Source organism: Physcomitrium patens, chromosome 3, assembly GCF_059467195.1.
Source record: "Physcomitrium patens ecotype Gransden chromosome 3, ASM5946719v1, whole genome shotgun sequence".
Classification (NCBI taxonomy): Eukaryota; Viridiplantae; Streptophyta; class Bryopsida; order Funariales; family Funariaceae; genus Physcomitrium; species Physcomitrium patens.
In genome coordinates, this window is record NC_143412.1 from 8,548,648 (window position 1) to 8,565,893 (window position 17,246).

The following is a 17,246-nucleotide window of genomic DNA, read 5'->3' on the forward strand; positions in this document are numbered from 1 at the left end:
ACCTTTCTGACAGGACCCGCTCAGGACCTTCATAGATTGGTATCATCTCATAAGCCAAAGTGATCTATATCCATTTCGCAAACCCAGTTGTTTGAAAACAGAAAAAAAAAAAAAAAAAAAAAAAAAAAAAACTCGAAATTTATTAAGGAAACAAACATGGGAGATATGCTTTCATGGATGCGAACTGTGATGACGCCCATACACACAGACACCGAGTTCTCACCCGCTTCATGATTTGTTTACATTCGGCGAGAGCTAACCCATATTAGCAACCATATCCAGTGCACAGACACCACTCATTCATGCCTGGTTCCATCCGGAGTTGGTTTCTATTCCTGGGCGGCAGAAAACTTCGACCAAAAAGGTCCTCAAAGAAAGATATTCCCACGGCTCCAATAGCAAGCGCTGCTCGCTGGTGTTGTTGAGTCTCCCGAGGCTCTGGAGCTCCGAAGATGCTACTGAAGCAGCATCGCAAGTGCTCGGGTTAGGTATATAACCCCTGCTGCTGGTGTCGTCGTCATTATCCCAACCAGATTGCGCTCATGGCTCAGTCCATCCCTTCGTCGAAAGGTTGGACCGGGATTCAGCTGTGACGAACCTGTTCCCGGAGTTATCCGGTTTTGGTCTCCGTACCTGCAGTAAATGCGATGGAATGAGCATCGCTTGCATGTGGGATCTGGTCGTATTAAGCGGCAGAAAAGATTTCGAGACCGTTTTTTCACGGGTCGTTTTTATTTTTATTTCGGGGGTAAGTATGAGCGAGCTGCGTGTAGAGGATTAGTGAGGCCAAGTCTGTGTTGTGGATCCAGGATCAAATTTTCCTGCCCATGCTCTGGCTACCTCACGCACATTCAAAGCACAGTTGAGAATTCACCTATTCTTGTAATGAGACAGGTGCTTGCAGGGATCAAAGGGTAGCAACGCTATCCATCTGCCAACCCCAACCCTCCCTCCTGCCCCATCGTGCGCCTCAGTGTGCGTTGCGATTGGGAAGGAGATGAGGCTCCAAAGCGACTCTACCATTTTTTTCGTTTTCCAAAACTTTCTTATTATGTCAGTTGTGCAATCGATGAATGGTTTGACCCGCATCTGGTGGGCGTTTCGAAGGCTGGTGGTGGAGGACAGCTTTTCTTTTCGGGTGATGGGTTAAGGTAATTTTTACGTCTGGAATTGTTTAACTGGAAAGCTCCAATTCGTTTGAGAGCCCTGCGATGGTGTTCCGCCATACAATTGTGGTGGACAGAGATCGACAGAGACGGGAAGGGATGCGATGTAGATGACCGGATTAGCGGAGACTGAACGAAATTACGTAGAGAATATGCTGCGGTCAGATCGTCTGTGGCAGCAGGGAAGCAATTGATGTGGCACTGTGCGCTTTGTTGTTTTTTCTGAGAAATGTGTAGCGGAACCCAAAAACCGGCTTGTGACAGGACCGGGGTTAGCGAAAAGTGGTGGCGACGCTGCTGCTCTGAGCATCTCGCAGCCGCTCATAAATGATGACATCCTTTCGCATCTCAGTCGACCATGCTCCTCTGCAAATTCTCGCCCATCAACTCGATTCCTCGCATTCAGTTCGTGAGCTGCAGGAGCCTTGTTGGTGAGATCTTGTTGAGAGATCTCTGGGCAGGCATTCCTCATTTGCTGTTTGATGTCCTGTAAAGACGCTCTCAGCTCCGTGTGCAGGGTCCTTCAGCGAGGGAACCCATCGAGCATGTTCAGCACAGCGGGGGCGTGTTACATTCATGACTCTGTGAGGGTGTCTTTGATCGTTCTCACGGAGCGTTCCCTGTGATTTCTAGAGCTAAGCAGCTGGTATACGCCAGGATACAGATAGAGGTATGTGCATTGCATTCCTACACCTGTGCCAGCCAGTCTGGTAATGGATACACGTAGCCTCCGACTGAAGTTCGCCATCGTAACGGTTTGCGTTGATACTCGTTATATATCACCCTATACGAACAAAGTCTTAGGAGTGGAAGCTTTGGAGAGTATGTCGAGTAAGGTTTGCAGGGTTGAATGCCCTGCTTCTTTTCTCTACAGTGCAACGGGTCGTAACCTCAGCTTAACGAGAGCTGAGTGATATAAGTTATATTTTCTTTTTGAAATCCTCACGGTGAGGGTTGGAAAGCCGTAGCATCTTGTACTTTTATCTCCTTCAAGACCTACAGCGCACCTTTCGTTTTAAATTCCGAAGGAAGGACGGTGCTATGGTAAGGGTCAGTATCTTGGTGAAGCTTGCAGTCGTGCTCGCTTTTTGATATCACTATCGATCGTTTGAAACTACACTGGTCGTGAATGCTGTGAAGGCACTGATGTGTATCAAGTGGAATTTCAGATAGTTTCTTCACGTACGGTAGAAAAGCAATCGTGGCTTGTCTCATTTGTTGTAATAATGCTCACAGAGTACCTCTCAGAACCTGCAGGGCCTTGATATCTGTGGATTGAGATTCCGGATGGCAAAGTCGAGTTGCTAATTTTTGTGATTTCCGACATTGTGCATGGACCATTGCCATGACTTGTTGTGCATTGTGTGTGTAGAGGTGTGATGACGAAGTATGGGAATGCGACATCTGGTAGTTCACCTCCAGGCGAGGTGGTAGTGGTGACCCCCGCAACAGAAACCTTCAGCAGTGAGAGTTGGCGGCCAGAGCCTGGTCATGTGGTGGTCTTAGCGCCAATTGACACTGACGGCGACTCGAAACTCCAACGCGCAGAGACCGCCGATGGCAGTCTCCCTGAAAGAGTGGCGCTCCTCTCAGGATGGCGTCGGCACAACGAGGTGGCGTCGTTGCAAGAGGTGAAGTCATCCATTAAGGTGCCCGAGGGAGCATGGTATAAGAAGGTGTTCGCCTTTGCGGGCCTTGGATTCATGATCAGTGTTGCATACATGGGTCCAGGAAACTGGGCCACAGATCTCAGCGGAGGTGCTGCATTTGGTTACACGCTACTCTCAGTCATCTTGTTTCGAATTTTACTGCCATTTTCCTCCAATCCATGCCCCTGAAGCTCGGTATTGTGGCGGACCGTGACTTGGCACAAGCATGTCGCGACGCATATCGCAACTACGTGGTGTGGTTCCTGTGGGTTATGACGGAAATCGCTATCGCCGCGGCAGACCTGGCGGAGGTTATCGATTCCGCCGTCGCCATGAACCTCTTGTTCGGCCTCCCCTTGTGGGCTGGCGTGTTGATCACCGCTGTGGATACGATGTTCATCCTCGCGTTCGGAACCAGAAGTTTCCGAAGCTTGGAAGTAATCGTCTTCCTCCTGTGCATACTCATTGTGGGAGTTTTTGTCTATGAGCTCATCGCTGTGAAACCGGAGTGGATCAAAGTTGCCCAAGGGTTGTATCCCAAACCTGAAATCATCACCAACCCAGACATCCTTTACAACGCTATCGGCATCATCGGCGCTACTTGCATGCCCCACAGCTTGTATCTCCATTCAAGCATCATCCAGACGCGCGCCTACCCTCGCACCAAGGAAGGAAGGAAAATGGCAGTGAAGTACGGCAGATGGGACTCGACCCTTTCTTTGATGCTTGCCTTCTTCGTGAACGCATCCATTCTAATCCTCGCTGCTGCGGCCTTTCATTACGGTCCTCACGTCAATCGCGAGCTCGCTAACCTCAGTGACGCGTACATGCTCCTCGCACCTGCTTTGGGCAACAACGCTGCAAGAATCCTGTTCGGAGTCGGCCTACTCGCGAGTGGCCAGAACTCGACCATCATCGGCAAACCAGCTGGCCAGATCGTGATGGAGGGGTTCCTCAAGAGCAGAATCAAACCATGGCAGCGACGACTCGTCACCCGATCGATTGCGATCATTCCAGCTGCGATCGTCGCGGCTATTGGCGGAAACAGCGGTGCGGGGCGTTTGCTGGTCCTCAGTCAGGTCATTCTGTCCTTCACTCTGATCTTCGCCGTGGTACCGCTGGTACATTTCACTAACTCCCGTCCCAAGATGGGCCGCTTCGTCAACTGCAGGATTGCGAGAATCTTCGCATGGTTCGTTGCAGCAGTAATCGGCTGCCTCAACCTTTTCCTCGTGGTGCAAAGTATTCGTGAGGGGTCGTTCGGGGAGTCGGGCCACATCTTAGGCACAAGCCTGTGTCCATCAGTCTGATCCAAGTCGGTGCCGGCACTGTGTTGCTTAACCGCGGTTGTTTTACCGACTACGTCTTCCATTTCTAGATGCGAATGATTCACACGACATGGGAAGAAGTCGTAGTTGATGTTTCTCCTTCCCCTTCCGAGTCAACCTCTGGAATGATCCCGATGATGGGGTGGATCGAAGAGCTCCAGTTAAGTGAAGTAAAATCAGGAAAAACGTAGTAGATCTGTCTCTGTACAATCAGTCGATCATGCAGCTTCATTGCTCAGTCTTCCACGTCTGTTGTGAGTATTGTGCACAACCGGGACAAGTGTGACTGTGTAACAAGATGGATCCACGTTGTGTTTCCCCTGTCATGCTCGTACTCTGAGTTGCCGTTGTGTGTCATGCTTGCCATAGCCTTCTGTTGCCCACATGGAGCTGATAGTGTGCATGTTGCGTCAAAAACTACACACAACATGCAGATTCTTTTGCTGTGAAACAGTTCTTCGCAAACACTCAAAATAACCGGAATAATACGCTTTTCTTCTTAAATCAGTAACCTTGACATCCTCTGTGTGTACCATTTGAATCAATTCCATCATATAGTTTGTGTGATAATTTATGTATTTACTTATTTATTGGCATGTATGTATGTATAATTTTACTTTTGGTAAATTAATTGACGTAAATTGACGTCACAATATGCTTCAATTGATGTCACAATATTTGTTTGATGTCTTGCTGCAAACCAACGTAGTTAATTTCATGTTTAAATTATTGCAAAATGTTGCAGTATGCTGTATTTTGTGCCATAATAAGGACAATGTCATGATGTAACAAAAGACTATTATGCTTCAAGTTTGATAACAATGTGTATACAAAATTACTTATAAAAATACCCAATTAAATATGGGAATTACAAGGCAGACACCCCATTATTACTATGTGGATACCCCCCTCTGCCATGCATCCCTACATATACACAATAAAACTCTTATTTATACTAAAAATATTTAGAATAAATTTATAGTAAAAGTTTTCCTAAATAAAATTAATAATTTTTCAAACTGAATAAAATGATTTCAATAGAATGTGTTATAAATGTTTGTTGAATTTAAATATATATATATATATATATATATATATATATATAATAAAAATTTTAAATTTTTAAAATTTAAAGATCTTATTATGAAAAAATTGCCAACATTTAAGATATATTTTTATTTTTATTATATTAGAACGAAGATTGATCATGAGACAATAAAAAATTTCAATCATTCATAAAATAAATCTAAGAAGTCATTGCTTAGATTATTTGTTTTTCTTTAATATATATTAGCTAACAAAGAATCTAGACACCTTTTTTTAAGCCCCTCTCAAACATTGAGATATTTGGAAAGGCAGTATTCATATATAAAGAATGAAAGTGGCAGTTCTACATCCATGTATTATGATCTCTATACTCACGCTTTTGTCTCTTCTATCGCACTATACAATAACTCACAACAATATTATTGACCGAGTTGTAAGACTCTTGCTATTATTGTTTGTTGCATCAATATTCCAAAATATCGACTTGTTTGTTTATGAATAGTTTTAGAGATTAAGTGAATGTGGATGGTTATTTTTGTTTATTAGCTTTACATTATATCAAGTATCTTTCATCCAATTTTTCACAAAAGGATGTGTATTAGAATATCTTCTATACATCACATCTACATAGAGATTCATTGAAGTAAGAATATGATATTTTAGATTCAAGGATTACTATTTGATCTAGATAATAAGCTTGGTCATACATATATCAATGATCCTCACAAGTTTGGTATATAAGTATATATCAATCTAGGTAATTATTATATCATCCTTTTGTTTCTCTATTTTATTTCTCTCATGGCATTAAAATAAGAAGCTTATATTTTTTTTATGTCTTTGTTTTCTAATTATTACTTATCTTTTTTAAAACCATTTTTATTTTTACCAATCATTGGGACTAGATCTATACTCATTGTTGCTTTTTTTTCACAAACTAATCTATTTTTTTTTAGTTACATATGACAAAATCACCATGAACAACTTGAAAAGAATCTCTTCAAAAGATACAATGTTAGTGGGACCTAAAAACTACATGTATTGATTAATCTTTTTACAAAGTATTTTTGAAAAAGATGATTTATGGGACTTGATTGAACCAATCTTATCGTCAATCTTGTCTCCTACAATATAAATAAACACCAAAGATATTCCAAATCTGGATATTACAAAGACAAATCATGAATAAGCATCTTCTACTAAACCTATTAAGTAATGACAAAATTTTGGATTCCTTAGAAATAATTTTCTTTAGACAACCAAATAATGATTGGATTTTTGATTCAAGAGCCTTCTATCATTTTTCAAGAAACTACTTTGCATTTAATTCAATAGATTTATTGCACAGTGCCACAATCACATCCACAAGAGGCTACTCTCATATAATAATAAGACAAGGATTAGTTGACTTATATTTGTCTAATAAAAAAATGTAATCCCTAAAAGATTTCTGTTATATTTTTGACTTATATAGAAACATACTTTTAAAAAGATAAATTACTCATCTAAGAAATCTATGCATTTTTAATCCTATCAAATATAATATCATCTCACTTCAAAAATTACATAGAATAGTAGCTAAAAGATCCCATGAGCAAACAAATGGACTCTACAAACTAGAATACTTTGACCAAAGTTTTAAGACAAATAGTTATCCAACTAAAACCAACAAAGTACTAGAAATAAATTGCTTAAATAATACTACCAACTTATCTATATCATGACACAAATATTTAAGATACATAAACTATACAAGCATAGCTTTCATCAATTCTTATAAATTAATAAAAGAAATATCTTCTTTTTATGTAGTTGTCAAGGACATGAACTTCAAAGAAAGAAAATCCTTGATTCAGTCTAGTATCATTGAAGAGAATTAGAAAGTCACTCCAAAGGTAATGTAATATTAACTAGAATGGCTATTGCCAAAAACAAGAAGATTAGAAAGTCTTGAAACAAGACTAAGTACTAGAACCGCATTGATAAGAGTGAAGAAGGTTTCACTCTTGCCTCCATATTTTTTTCTTAATTATGAGCTATGTGGCGATATTCTACAGGACCTCCAAAACATATTGACTTTACTAGCCACATGTCTTAACTTGCAAGGCAAGTTATCTATATATGCACCATATGATTAACTTATTCTACAAGCTATTATACGGAGTTAACTTATTCCACAAGCTACCAACACGTGATTAACTTGTTGGCCAAGTTTCCAACCTACAAACATATCTAAAGTCAAAACCACATCTATGTAGCTTCTAAGAAGCTTCACTAAAAGTCTTTATGAAATTAATCTATATTTACCTACTTCTACTTAATTATATAATTAATTATTGAGATAAATATATATATCCATAACATTATCCGCCCTTTTAGGGACAAGTTCTATGAAAAGTGGTGTCATATTGTAACATGACTATATGGTAAAAGATGATAATATGGATCTTATTATAGAAGAGCCAAGTTAAAAGATAAAGTAAAAAAATATGGATAAAAGATAGGAAGGTCGTAAAACTATTAGTAGTACTACTACTTTTTTATAAAAGTGACTTTTATTTACTTTTAGGACCATAAATTAGGCAAAATAAGGTAGATTGGAAAAATAAATAATATAAATATCTTTAGAAAGAAATTAAAAGTAAATTTTAGCAAAAATTACCTAAAAAAACTAGATATTGATACTCGAGGAGGGCCGGTTAGTAACCTAGTCGAAATCAGACCTTGAGGCTTAAAATCGAGCACCTACGATAACTGGGAAGTTCTTTTGTAGATCGAAGAGTGGGGTCTGATAGCAAACTACATAGGATTTTTATAAGCATTGGATTTGGATAATTTGGAGTTGTTGTGACTTTGTAAGAGCTTTACAAAATCAAGTTTATTTTTGGATGACTTGGATTTAGTGAAATAAAATAGCATTGACATTTTTAGTCATTTCAAGAGTTTTTTAATAGATCTACAAGTGAAATTTTGTAGGTTAATGGTCATAGTTGTGCTTAATATGTATTGTGAATCTTAGCTCGATCTAATGGTTGAATTGAGCGTTGTTGAGGTTTAAGTTGGTCAAGGTCTCAAAAAGTAGAATTTTAGGTCCAGTGAGGGTTTAGGGTTTAGGATTTGGTTTGGGATTTGGTTAGGATTTGATTTAGGATTAAGATTTGGTTAAAAATTGGTTTAGGATTTAGGATTTGATTTAGGGTTGGTTAGGATTTGATTTAGGATTAGGATTTGATTTAGGATTTAGGATTTTATTAGGATTTTTTTAGGATTTAAGATTTAGTTAGTTTTTGGCCTAAAGTTTGAATGAAGTCTAATAGGATTTTAATTAGGATTAAATTAAGATTGAATAGAGATATATTTGAGATATATTTGTGATCATTCTAATATTTCTTTAATATTTCTTATTATTTTTTTGTAATTCCTTTGAGATTTCTTTGAATTTGATTAAAGCTTTTTTAATGTTGTTATGGTCTAATTAGAATTTAATTAATATTCTATTAGAGTTAGAATTTTTTTATTGAAATTTCCATTCTACTTTCCACATTTGGTGCCCAAAGCATTCTCAAGCAAGACTTCACGTATTACGACAACGGTCTTCATATGTTGAATAAGTCCAAGATACGGCAAATTATATTTGCCACAAACTCTGATCTTTGTTTTCTTTAAAGATGGTTGATAGGCCTTCTCAGCCATCAATAGTATTCCATATCAAGACAAGAAGACCACCTTGTTATTTAGTTGTTGTTGAGGCCTTTGTAACTTCCTTCAAATAAAACATTTGAAACACTATTAAGAGTTATTTCTACCTCTAATAAAATCACAAAATAGCGGGAGTCTCTTCCAAGGTCATTATACCAAACATGTTGTATCTCACCATCTAATCAAGGAAGAATATGTCATTCTTGAAGATCTTCATCTCAATTTTATTGTCTTAAAGGTTGTCACAATCGCAATGTCTCATCTGATAAGTTTGCAAATGAAAGCTCTTGAGTTGAATCTGTTGGTTGTTGGCTCTCTATCTCCTTAGCATCACAAATATACATAAGCTATAAAAAAAGATAGAAGGTAGAATATTATCTTCTTTTGATCTTGTTTCTTTTATAGAAAAGATTTTTTATTCTTGTCACGGACAAGAACTCGATGAAAAAATAATTCAAACATGTGAGCATTCACTCAAAGAGAGGTAACAAAATATATAAGTATATATATTGAAAGAGAAACTGGAAGGGCTATTGCCAAAAGATAAGAAAACTAGAGACCCTTGAAACTAGACTAGAAGCAAGAAAGGAGTTGACAAGAGTGAAGAAGCCTTCACTCTTGTCTCTATATATACTATCTAACTAGGGGCTACGTGGCGACGTTCTATAGGACCTCCAATATGTGTTGACTTTGTAGGACACATGCCTTGACTTACAAGGCAAGTTTTTCTATGTGTGGGCCACATAGTTAGCTTGATCTTCAGGCTAACAACATGTGTGGCACATGGCCAACTTGTTGACCACGTTTCTAATCCAAAAAGTCAATTAAAGACACATATGAAGTCAAAGCAGCGTCTAGGAAGTTTCTAGGAAGCTTTCATATTAAATATTATAGAATTAACTTACTTTTATCTACTTTTACTTACTTCTACTTATTTCTATATGTAATTATTAGCTTACATGATTATGGCCGTGACATTACCCCCCCTTCTAGAGACGAGTTCCACGAGGAGCGCTCATCATATGTTGAGGAAATCTATGATGCGACGAATTGTATTCGCCATATATTTTGATCTCTGTTCTCTTCGAAGATGATTGATAGGGCCTCTCAACCATCGGTAGTGTCCCATACCAGGGCGGGAAGACCACCCAATTATTTGATCATTGTTGAGGCCTTCGTAACTTCCTTCGAATAGAATATTTGGAACACCATCAGGAGTTGTTCCTACCTCTAGCAAAATCACCAAACATCGGGAGTCCCTTCCCAAATCGTGATACCAAACGCGTTGTATCTCACCATCTATTCGAGGAAGAACATGTCGTTCTTGAAGATCTTCATCTCGATTGCGTCGTCTTGAAGGTTGTGACAATCGTAATGTCTCGTCCGGCAAGTCAGCAAATGAAGGCTCTTGAGTTGAATCCACTGGTTGTTGGTTCTCCATCTCCTGAGCACCACTACAACGCAGCTATGAACAAGAATTGAAAGTAGAATGTTATCTTGCCTAAATGTTGTTTCTTTTATAAAGAAGGTTTTCATCTTGATTTTGATGGATATCGTCGATGAAAAGCCTCCACTGCCTTTGCTGCATTTGCAAGATTCTTCATTGGCTCCCATGTGCATTCACTAATACCATATCCGCGCCAATGGACAAGATATTCTATTTTATTTCGGCATCGCCTTGAATCTAAGACTTCTTCTACTTCAAACTCTTCATTATTGTCCACTTCTATAGGAGGAGGTGGAGCTTGTCGTCTTCTTGGTATGTCCACTGTCTTATATGGTTAAAGAAGAGACACGTGGAACACTGGATGGATTTTCATTGTCTTCGGTAGATGTAAACGATATGCAACTGGATTGATTTGTGCAGAAATAGAAAATGGTCCCAGCCTTCGATAGTCCAACTTGTCGCAAGGACGAGTGGTCTTGATATTACGACGAAGTAACCATACCTTATCACCCACGTTGAATTGTGGTTGCTCCTTACGATATACATCTGCGTTTATCTTTTGTCGTTCTTGAGCTTCCTTCAATTGCGCCTTCATTATTGCATGTTACTCTGACAATCGATTTGCCATATCTTCTGCTGCAAGATTATCAACTTTTGAAAAATCAAAAGCATCAAGTCGTGGATGATAGCCATAATTGGCAAAGAAAGGTGTTTGTTGCGTGGAGAAATGTACCGTATTATTATAAGCAAACTGTGCCAATGGCAGAAGGGTTGTCCAATCATCTTGTTGGTAGTTGATGGTACACCTTAAATACTGCTCCAAGACTTGGTTTATGCGCTCTGTTTGTCCATCAGTTTAAGGATGGAAAGCCGAAGATAGCTTTATGTCCACTTTTAAAATCTTGAAAAGGGTCCTCCAGAATCTCGATACAAATTGAGTTCTCCTATCCGATATGATATCTTTAGGTAATCCATGATAGGGATAGATGTTATCAATGAAAAGCTTAGATGTTATCAATGAAAAGCTTAGCTGTTTCTTCACCTGTGATAGATTTTGTACATGGCTCAAAATGTGCCATCTTGGTGAAACGATCTACTATCACAAATATAAAATCATAAGATCTTGAGCTTGAAAGATCTGTGATGAAATCCATAGAAACAGAAGACCATGGTTGTTATGGTATAGGTAATGGCTGAAGAAGTCCGTAAGGTCGATGACGAGGAGTTTTTGATCTTGAACAAATATTACATGATTGTACAAAGTCTTTGACTGACTTCCACATTTGAGGCCACCAAAAATCTCTTGATATGAGTTCCAAAGTCTTATTATATCCAAAGTGTCCTGCTGCTGGAAAATCATGACGTGCTTGAAGAACACGTAAACGTGCTTCTCCTTCTGGAACATATAGGGGTCTTTCAAAATATAATAGATTATTCTTGAACTCGAACTTAGAAGAATCATGAGACTTGGAAGAATTATTTTCAATATCATGAACAAGAGGGTCTGAGGACATACTGGACTGGATTTGCTTGAGAAAAGTTGAATCAACAGTCAATGTTGATTTCATTGCTCGGAGATGAAATTGCTCCGGTTTCAAGAGGACCGTTCTTTGTTGCTCAAAAGCTGCATCTCCTTCTTTTGGTGCAAAATAAGAACGTCTAGACAAGGCATCGCACAAACCTTGTTGTTTTCCTGGCCGATAAGTAATAATGAACTCGAATCTTGACAAAGATATACTCCAACGAGCTTGACGATGATTCAACACGCGTGCTGACATGAAATACTCGAGGTTCTTGTGATCTGTATACACAGTGATTGGACTAGAAGCGCCTTCTAGACAATGACGCCATTCTTGAAAGGAATCCACGATTGCAAGCAGTTTTTTATCATGGATCTCATAATTGATCTCGGCTGCTGAGAATTTTCTTGAATGAAAAGCTATCAGATGAAGTTTGTCATCTGTTCCCATTTGTGATAAAACTGCACCCAAGGCAAAATCCGATGCATCTGTTTCCATAAAAAATGCCTTGGAAAAGTCAACACGATATAAGACTGGTGCAGAGACAAACGATGTCTTCAAGGCTTCAAATGCTGCTTCCGCTTCTTGATTCCATTGGAATTTGTCTTTATTGGTCAAGCGTGTAAGTGGAGTTGCAACTCGTGAAAAGTCTTTGATGAAGATCCGATAGTAATTGACAAATCCCAAGAAACATTGGACATCTCTTACTGTCCTTGGAATCTTCCAATCCATGATTGTTTGGACTTTCTTAGAATCCATCATGAGACCATCATTTGAAATGATGTATCCTAAAAAGTCAACTTGAGTAGTGTGAAATACACACTTTTCTATCTTGGCATACAATCCTGCATCTCTAAGTTTTTGTAATACTTGACGAACATGTATTTCATGTTCTTCGAATAGATCAGGATATCGTCTAGATAGCAGACGACAAAATTGTCTAAGAATTCACGAAATACATCATTCATGAGATGTTGAAAAGCAGCTGGTGCATTCGTGAGTCCAAAAGGCATGACATTATATTCAAAATGTCCGTACTTGGTTCGAAACGTAGTCTTCCATTCATCTCCTTCCTTGATTCGTACTAGATTATATGCTCCTCTTAGATCTATTTTTGTATAAATCTTAGCTTGATTCAACTGGTCAAGGAGTCCTGATATCAAAGGTAATGGATACCTGTTCTTGATTGTGATCTTGTTGAGTCCTCGATAGTCAACACACATTCGCAAAGATCCATCTTTTTTCTTTACGAATAGAATTGCAGCTCCTGCTGGAGATTTTGAATGGCATATGAAATTCTTCGCTAAATTCTTGTCAATATATGTCTTGAGTTCAGCCAACTCATCTTACGATAAACTGTAAATTGGTCCAAATGGTGGCTGAGTTTCTTCCTTGAGGTCGATTGAACAATCATATGGGCAATGCTTAGGAAGAATATCTACATTCTTTTTCTCAAAAACGTCTTGATAATCCTGATATTGACTTGGAATGCTACTTGAAGTCTTTACGCTTTCAGAAATAGGTGCAGCATAAATAGCAAAAGTTGATCCTTTTTTTGCTGCATGTATAAATGCTTTTGCACCTATAAGTACAGATTTTATTATACTAGACTTATAACTTTTTACTTGGTTGGTAGAACTATTAATAATGCTTTGGGAAAAGTCAAGTTTACGAGAATTCCAATCTATTCGAGGATTATATTTTTCTAGCCAGGATAAACCTAAAATAATTGGATTGGACGGGGATTCAATTATGTTAAAAGCTATTTAGCTAACATGACCGTTTATTGTTACTTTTATAGGGCGAGTTTCATGAGTGACATCTCCAGAAGACAAAAGACGGCCATCAATGACTTCTACATGTACGGGTTTAGTTTTCTGTACAAAACGTATTTTATGACTTTTAACAAATTGTTCATCTAAAAAACATGCTGAGGCTCCCGAATCTAATAAAGCAAAGGCTTTGTAATTCTTAGGTCCTAAATATAATTCTATTATAAAATAAGAAGAGGGTTCTGAGGAGAGGATAGGACCTTCATTAGGAATTGTACAAGGTTCCAGCTGCACGGTCCCTATTGTAGCTGGACGAATTCGTTTTCCGACATGTTGTCTTCTTTGACCACCGTACCCCTCATTTTATAGTTACGTTGTTTCTTTGGACAATGTTGAGCAGTGTGCTTAGGTTCTCCGCAGTATAAACATAATCCTTCTTGACGATGACGAATCTTTTCTTGCTCAGTTAGGGGTTTAAAACGTACTGCGTCAATTTGCATGTCTTCTACTTTCGAATGTACGTTTGGCGAAGATGCTGATGTTGCCATTGAGTAATAACGTTGAGGTTCCCGTGTACGACTCTCGGATCGAAATTCAAAAAGTTGATTGTCACATTTTACCGCAAAATCGATTGCTTGACTCAAAGTTTGAGGATCAGGTAAGTTGAGCATCAATTTCTTTACTTCGTATTGCAATCCATAAAGAAATTGATTGATGAGTGCAGCATCATCCCACTTGATGTCAATTGCAAGTTGTTGAAATTATAAAGCATACATTGTTACTGAGCGATTTCCTTGTCGCAAAATTCGGATCTTGTTTGTTGCGACACGAGTTGCATCGTGTTCACCATACATAGATCGAAACTCTGCCAAAAAAGCTTCCAAATTGTCCAATATTGGATTTTGTTGTTCAAGAAAAGACGAAAACCACGATAATGCAGAACCAGAAAGTAGAGTGCCAATAAACCTGACTTGTGATCCTGGAGTTGGATAGCTTTGCGGTTGAAGTTCAATTACCAATTGTACTTGGTTGATGAACCCTCGAAATTTTGATCTTGTACCATCAAATTTCTCGGGTAAAGCAATTCTTGGTTCTCTAGTGCTTACAGGATGTTGTACAATTGGAGAAGGAATGTGATTTGGTGCAGATGTTGAAGCAGCTCTAATCATCTCTATATCTCCACTTTCTGCTATTCTTGTTCTTTCCTGTGTTGGTGAATTGAGTTGATGCATCGCAAGCATTAACTCCCTCAATTGTTCTTGCATTTGTGCCATTGCACTCTTCATTTCAATAAGCTCTGCCATAATGATACTAAGAAGAAAAATTTGTCTGATATTGCTCAAGACAAAAGAAAAAGAAAAGACTTGATAACAAAGAAGATACTAAGAACAATATCAGTTTAGAAGTGGGTAATCCGCAAACTTCTACTACGCTTATGTCTTGTCAAGAAAAAGAGGTAATCCACTCTTACTCAAGAAAAAACAAAGCTCCGATATTGTAAGTGTACTCTTGTCAATCTATCACGGACAAGAACTCGATGAAAAAATAATTCAAACATGTGAGCATTCACTCAAAGAGAGATAACAAAATATATAAGTATATATATTGAAAGAGAAACTGGAATGGCTATTGCCAAAAGACAAGAAAACTAGAGATCCTTGAAATTAGACTAGAAGCAAGAAAGGAGTTGACAAGAGTGAAGAAGCCTTCATTCTTGTCTCTATATATACTATCTAACTAGGAGCTACGTGGCGACGTTCTATAGGACCTCGAATGTGTGTTGACTTTGTAGGACACATGCCTTGACTTACAAGGCAAGTTTTTCTACGTGTGGGCCACATAGTTAGCTTGATCTTCAGGCTAACAACATGTGTGGCACATGGCCAACTTGTTGACCACGTTTCTAATCCAAAAAGTCAATTAAAGACACCTATGAAGTCAAAGCAGCATCTAGGAAGTTTCTAGAAAGCTTCCATATTAAATATTATAGAATTAACTTACTTTTATCTACTTTTACTTACTTCTACCTATTTTTATATGTAATTATTAGCTTACATGATTATGGCCGTGACAATTCTTCATCTTGATTTTGATGGATTTTGTTGATGAAAAGCTTCAACTTTCTTTGTTGCATTTACAAGATTTTTTGATGGCTCCTATATTCATTCACTAATATCATATCTACACCAATGAACAAGATATTCCAGCCTATTTCAGCGTTACTTGAGTCTAAGACTTCTTCTATCTCGAAGTCTTGATTATTATCCACTTTTATAAGAGGAGGTCGCATTTGTCTTCTTTCCAAAATATTCACTATCTTATATGGCTCAAGAAGGGACATGTGAAATATATGGTGGATCTTCATAGACTCTGGTAGATATAATCAATAAGCAACAGAATTGATTTGTTCACAAATAGAAAAAAGTTCCAACTTACGATAGTCCAACTTATCACAAGGATGAGTAGTCTTGATATTGCGATGAAGTAACCATACCTTGTCACCTATGTTGAATTGTAATTGCTCCTTGACATAGGCATCTGCGTTGGTTTTTTGCCATCCTTGAGCTTCTTTTAATTGAATCTTCATTGTTGCATATAGCTCTGATAAATGATTTGCTAAATCTTCGGCTGTAAGATTATCAATTTTTGAAAAGTCAAAAGTATCAAGTCGTAGATGATAACCATAATTGGCAAAAAAGGTGTTTATTGAATAGAAGAATGTATTGAATTATTATATATAAACTCTACCAATAGAAAAAGAGTTGTCTAATTATCTTGATGATAGTTGATGGTACATCTCAAATACTGTTCCAAAATTTGATTCACTTGTTCCGTTTGCCCATCAATTTAAAGATGAAAAGCCAAAGAAAGCTTTATATCCACCTTTAAAATCTTAAATAAGATTTTTCAAAATCTTGATACAAATTGAGTCCTCCTATCTGATATAATATCCTTTGAAAATCCATGATAGCAATAAATATTGTCAATAAAAAGCTTAATTATTTCTTCACCTGAAATAGATTTTGTACATGGTACAAAATGTGCCATTTTGATGAAGTGATCTACAATTATGAATATAAAATCATACAAACCTGAGACTAGGAGATTCATGACAAAATCCATAGAAACAAAAGACCATGATTGTTATAGAATAGGTAATACTTGAAGTAGTCCATAAAGTTGATGGCGAGGAGTTTTGGATCTTGAACAAATATTACATGATTTTACAAAGTCTTTGACTACCTTCCATATTTGAAGCCACCAAAAATCTCTAGATATTAGCTCCAAAGTCTTATTGTATCTAAAATATCTAATTGCTAAAAAATCATGACAAGCTTGAAGGACATATAATTGTGCCTCGCCTTTTTAAAAATATAGACGATCTTTGAAATATAGTAGGTTGTTCTTGAATTCAAACTTTAAAGTATCATAGGATTTAGAAGAATTATTCTTGATATTATAAACAAGAAGATCAAAGGACACACTTGATTGAATTTGCTTAATAAAGATTGAATCAACAATCAATGTTGATTTTATTACTTGAAGATGAAAATGCTCAAGCTTCAATAGGATCATGCTTTGTTGATCAAAAGATGCATCTCTTTTTTTTGGTGGAAG

General features: G+C 37.8%; 1 pseudogene across 1 annotated transcript; it reads left to right on the plus strand.

Annotated features, from left to right (window-relative positions):
* Positions 1 to 543: 543 nt before the first annotated feature.
* Positions 544 to 4,654, plus strand: LOC112279552 (uncharacterized; annotated as a pseudogene). The gene is made up of 2 exons (XR_016502059.1): positions 544 to 2,210; positions 2,539 to 4,654. The product of XR_016502059.1 is annotated as an uncharacterized LOC112279552 (transcript).
* Positions 4,655 to 17,246: the final 12,592 nt, after the last annotated feature.